This window comes from Nerophis lumbriciformis, linkage group LG20, assembly GCF_033978685.3.
Source record: "Nerophis lumbriciformis linkage group LG20, RoL_Nlum_v2.1, whole genome shotgun sequence".
NCBI lineage: Eukaryota > Metazoa > Chordata > Actinopteri > Syngnathiformes > Syngnathidae > Nerophis > Nerophis lumbriciformis.
Window position 1 is genome coordinate 30,548,966 of NC_084567.2, and position 6,000 is coordinate 30,554,965.

At 40.3% G+C, this 6,000-nt stretch overlaps 1 protein-coding gene across 2 annotated transcripts in view; it reads right to left on the reverse strand.

Annotated features, from left to right (window-relative positions):
• LOC133619635 (phosphatidylinositol 4-phosphate 5-kinase type-1 beta-like) overlaps window positions 1-5,757 on the reverse strand; it is a 52,209-nt gene extending 46,452 nt beyond the window's left edge. For both annotated transcript variants that reach the window (XM_061980782.2, XM_061980781.2), the window contains exon 1: window positions 5,516-5,757. The gene's annotated coding sequence lies outside the window, so the exon portion shown is untranslated. The remainder of the gene's footprint in view (window positions 1-5,515) is intronic.
• Window positions 5,758-6,000: the final 243 nt, after the last annotated feature.

Here is a 6,000-nt window from a genome sequence, read left to right on the forward strand (position 1 = left end):
TTAAAACACCGCTGTGTACACGGACGTAGGGAGAAGTACAGAGCGCCAATAAACCTTAAAGGCACTGCCTTTGCGTGCCGGCCCAGTCACATAATATCTACGGCTTTTCACACACACAAGTGAATGCAAGACATACTTGGTCAACAGCCATACAGCTCACACTGAGGGTGGCCGTATAAACAACTTTAACACTGTTACAAATATGCGCCACACTGTGAACCCACACCAAAGAAGAATGACAAACACATTTCGGGAGAACATCCGCACCGTAACACAACATAAACACAACAGAACAAATACCCAGAACCCCTTGCAGCACTAACTCTTCCGGGACGCTACAACATACAATGTGTGTAGACAGAAAAGGGAGAACGGACGCATTTTGGCTTAAAAACTAACAATAAAGGTGAAGATATAACACTGAAACGCCCTCAGGAAGAGGTGCTTTAAGACATGGCTAAGTAGCTAGCGGCTAACGACCATCCGCCGTCAGCAGTGTTTTAGCTACTTCTAAATCACTAATCCTCGCCACCATGGCGACAAATAAAGTAAGTTTCTTACAAGTATCATCCCTGCAGGACGAGGAATAGCTAAACATGCTTCACTACACACCGTAGCTCACCGGCGTCAGAATGTAAACAAACGCCATTGGTGGATCTACACCTGACATCCACTGTAATGATACCAAGTACAATAGTAGTATCTAGTCCAGTGGTTCTTAACCATGTTGGAGGTACCGAACCCCACCAGTTTCATATGCGCATTCACCGAACTCTTCTTTAGTGAAAAATATTTTTTTTAAATGTCAAATTCAAACCAGTAATTATAGTCTGCAAATGATGTGTTGTTGTTGAGTGTCGGTGCTGTCTAAAGCTCGGCAGAGTAACCGTGTAATACTCTTCCATATCAGTAGGTGGCAGCAGGTAGCTAATTGATTTGCAGATGTCGGAAACAGCGGGAGGCAGCGTGCAGGTAAAAAGGTGTCTCATGCTTAAACCAAAAATAAACAAAAGGTGAGTGCTCCTAAGAAAAGGCAGTGAAACTTAGGGAAGGCTATGCAGAGCATAAGACAATTAATGTGTGGTCAGACGATGCTATTGAGACACTGAAGGGGTGTTTCATGTGCACAGACTGGTCCCTGTTCCATGCACTAGGACTAGATGAGGCTACAGTAACTATAACGGACTACATTGAGTTTTGTGTTGGCAATGTGGTACCCAAGAAAAACATTGTAGTCTATCCCAATAACAAACCCTATGTAACAAAAGAAATAAAAGACTGCATAAATAGGAAAAAGCAGGCATTTGGAAGTAAAGACAGAGCAGGACTGTCAGTTGTCCAAAAAGAACTCAAACAACTTCTCACTAATGCAAGAGAACAACATAGGCAAACAATGTAAAGACAGAGCAGGACTGTCAGTTGTCCAAAAAGAACTCAAACAACTTCTCACTAATGCAAGAGAACAACATAGGCAAACACCTGACATCCACTGTAATGATACCAAGTACAATAGTAGTATCTAGTCCAGTGGTTCTTAACCATGTTGGAGGTACCGAACCCCACCAGTTTCATATGCGCATTCACCGAACTCTTCTTTAGTGAAAAATATTTTTTTTAAATGTCAAATTCAAACCAGTAATTATAGTCTGCAAATGATGTGTTGTTGTTGAGTGTCGGTGCTGTCTAAAGCTCGGCAGAGTAACCGTGTAATACTCTTCCATATCAGTAGGTGGCAGCAGGTAGCTAATTGATTTGCAGATGTCGGAAACAGCGGGAGGCAGCGTGCAGGTAAAAAGGTGTCTCATGCTTAAACCAAAAATAAACAAAAGGTGAGTGCTCCTAAGAAAAGGCAGTGAAACTTAGGGAAGGCTATGCAGAGCATAAGACAATTAATGTGTGGTCAGACGATGCTATTGAGACACTGAAGGGGTGTTTCATGTGCACAGACTGGTCCCTGTTCCATGCACTAGGACTAGATGAGGCTACAGTAACTATAACGGACTACATTGAGTTTTGTGTTGGCAATGTGGTACCCAAGAAAAACATTGTAGTCTATCCCAATAACAAACCCTATGTAACAAAAGAAATAAAAGACTGCATAAATAGGAAAAAGCAGGCATTTGGAAGTAAAGACAGAGCAGGACTGTCAGTTGTCCAAAAAGAACTCAAACAACTTCTCACTAATGCAAGAGAACAACATAGGCAAACAATGGAACATAATCTCCAAATGTCAAAGAGAACAACATAGGCAAACAATGGAACATAATCTCCAAATGTCAAATACAAAAAAACTTTGGGACACAATGAAATCAGTCACTAATATGAACCCTGCAAAGAAACAAATCATCACCCTGGATGAGCAGCAAAAATCAAATGAGCTAAATGACTTTTATTTGAGATTCGACCGTCAAAACTTCTCTCAGGAGTGTGACAGTGTTTTGCAGTCCCTGCCAGACACTGATGACACCTGCTGCCTGGAAGTCGACCCGACCAGCATCCGCCGTCTCTTTAGTAGAGTACGTACGGGCAAGGCCGCAGGCCCTGACGGCCTCCTGGCTTTTTGCTCAAAAGCTGTGCAGAGGAACTAACTACAGCATGGTGTCCAATATTCCAACAGTCACTTAACACTCACACTGTTCCAGCTCTGTGGAAGAAGTCAATTATAACTCCAGTGCCTAAAAAGCCCGGTGTCACAGTAAACAACGACTTTCGTCCCGTAGCTCTCACTTCGATTGTTATGAAATGTTTTGAAAAATTTGTTGTGTCACTGCTCATGAACGATGTCAAGCCAAATTTAGATGTGTACCAGTTTGCGTACAAGCAGGAATGCAGTACTGATGATGCAATCCTTTGCACCTTGCATTTGATCTCCAAGCACCTTGAAAACACAAAAGCTTATGCTAGAATTGTATTTGTTGATTTCAGCTCAGCTTTTAATACAGTGCAAATTCACATACTCTTGGAGAAGCTCAAAGACATGGGTGTAAACTCCACCTTGATCAAATGGTTCCACTCTTTTTTAACAAACAGAACACAGCAAGTGAAGGTCAACAGAACACTGTCAGACACCAAACACTGCAACACAGGCGTCCCACAGGGTTGCGTTGTATCACCAACACTGTTTACATTGTACACCAATGATTGTACGACTGTGCACCCTAACAATTATATGGTGAAATTTGCGGACGATACCGTGCTCCTAAGCCTTCTACACAAGGGTACGGACCCCTCTGTGTACCAAGACGAGATAGACCTATTTATTAGGTGGTGTGATACCAACCATCTTATTCTAAATGTGACCAAGACACAGGAAATGGTTTTGGATCCGAGGAAAGTGACTGACCATGAGCCAGTGGTCATCAAAAATCAGGAAATCACCAAGGTATCCTCATACAAATATTTAGGGGTTCATATTGATAATTTTCTCTGCTGGAAGACACATATTGACAAACTGTGCAATAGACTGCAACAGAGGCTATATTTTTTGCGAAGATTAAGATTGTACGGCGTAAGCAGCCACATCATGATGATTTTCTACCGTGCCATTGTAGAGAGCATCATTAGATACGGGATCACCTCATGGTTTGGCAACTTAACCGTTAAGCTAAAAAGCAAACTGGCCGGCAGGCATAAAACGGCAATGAAAATCGTAGGGAGGAAAGAATATGAGCCTATACAGAGCATCTATGAGCAGGCAGTTAGGAAAAAAGCTAAGAAAATGATTTCCAACTCACAACACCCTCCCTGAATATGGAACCATGCCATCAGGGAGAAGACTCCGGGTCCCACTATGCAAATCTAACCGCCTTAAATTATCATTTGTCCCAGCCTCCATTAAGCTGACCAACAATGTGCAATAGAATGTTAATACATAGGTTAGCACTTTTTTAGCACATAGCACTTTAGCACATAGCACTTTAGAACTAAGCACTTTAGCACACAGCACTTTATCCATGAGCTCTAGTGCAATGCACACTGGTACTTTATCTTTATCTCCGTACTGTAGATTTTATGCCGACATCAAAGTGCCACCTATGTCTATCAAGCTCCATGTTCTGATGTTTAAATGTTAGTTGTATGGTTGTGGTTGTGTCTGTGCTTGTGTTTTTATTCTGTTGTTTTGGGGTATGTTAAGAAAGCAATGATGCACTGTGCCCAAGACAAATTTCCCCGCGGGGACAATAAAGTTGAACCTTGAGAACGAAACTGGCTACAAAGTAAACAAAAACAGAATGCTGGACGACAGCAAAGACTTACTGTGGAGCAAAGACGGCGTCCACAATGTACATCCGAACATGACATGACAATCAACAATTTCCCCACAAAGAAGGATAAAAACAACTGAAATATTCTTGATCGCTAAAACAAAGTAGATGCGGGAAATAGCGCTCAAAGGAAGACATGAAACTGCTACAGGGAAATACCAAAAAAAGAGAAAAAGGCCACCAAAATAGGAGCGCAAGACAAGAACTAAAACACTACACACAGGAATACAGCAAAAAAGTCCAAATAAGTCACGGCGTGATGTGACAGGTGGTGACAGTACACCTACGTTGAGACAAGAGCTATATTGATGCATGCTTGGTTATGGTTTAAAATCATATCCAACAATTGCGACAACGACTTTTTACTGTCAACTGAGTTTCGTTTTTTTATGATTTCTGCTGGTGGTGAGCCTCCGGATTTTTTCAACGCAAAAAATGTGCCTTGGCTCAAAAAAGGTTGAAAAACACTGGTGAAGATAGAACATGTTAAAAGAGAAAGTAAGCAGATATTAACAGTAAATGAACAAGTAGATTAATAATTCATTTTCTACCACTTGTCCTTAATAATGTTGACAAAATATTAGAATGGAAAATGACACAATATGTTCCTGCATATGTCAGCAGATTAAATTAGGAGCCTTTGTTTGCTTACTTACTAATAAAAGACAAGCTGTCTTGTGTGTTCACTATTTTATTTAAGGACACACTTGCAATAAGAAACATATGTTTAATGTACCGTGAGATTTTTTGTTAAAATAAAGCCAATAATGCAATTTTTTGTGGTCCTCTTTCTTTAGAGAAGTAACGAAAAATATCAAAATAATTACCAAAATTATTGTTATCGGGACAACACTAGTTCAGTAGGTCCAACATGTTGTTGATTCCACTTTGTGGTCGCAGTGACACAATAATACTGTTATTGTTTCCCCTTTTTTAATTTTTTTTTTATGACTTCCATCTATGAAAATAATAATCATAATATTGTCAATGAATGTGTAGTAAAAATGTTGCTAAAAGTTATTTTGTTTGGAAGAAATCCAAATATATTTTAAGGGTTGTGACGTTTATTTCCTTTTTCTACACCACACACACACACAGCAGTTATCTTCTTTCGGCGACAGATTATCATTCGCGTCAGGAAAACTAACAACATTTCACAGAAGTTGCTCTAAAATAGTCCTTACTGATTTGTAGACATATGAACAAGAAGTGGAAACAGGTTAGATAAAAAATAAGAGAAGTTGTCTTACTTTTTACAGGTCAGGCTGACTGTGGTGAGAAGCTTCGACTTCGCCACTTCCTCTCTCTCTCTCTCTCTCGCTCTCTCTCTCTCTCGCTCTCTCTTTCTCTCTCTCTCCACCTATTGCACTTCAAAGGTCACGCCAGGTGTGAAAGAAAAAAAAACCCGAAACATCCCTAAATCAAATGTTTTCATCCATTTCCAGGCTGATGGAAAGCTTTTAAGAGTTTACTCCATGTTACTGCGAGTCAATGGCAGACTGACAAAACAGTGACACTTATTCAAACCGGCGAACAAACAATCGGCCTTTAATGAACCGAACAAACATGTTTGTGGAATGTGGGTGGAAATGTTTGACTCTAAGAACATGCTTACTCAATTTGCTCTCGCACATACATGTTTTCCCCCAGAATAAAATCACATTAAAGGGGAACATTATCACAATTTCAGAATTGTTAAAACCATTAAAAATCAGTTCCCAGTGGCTTATTATAT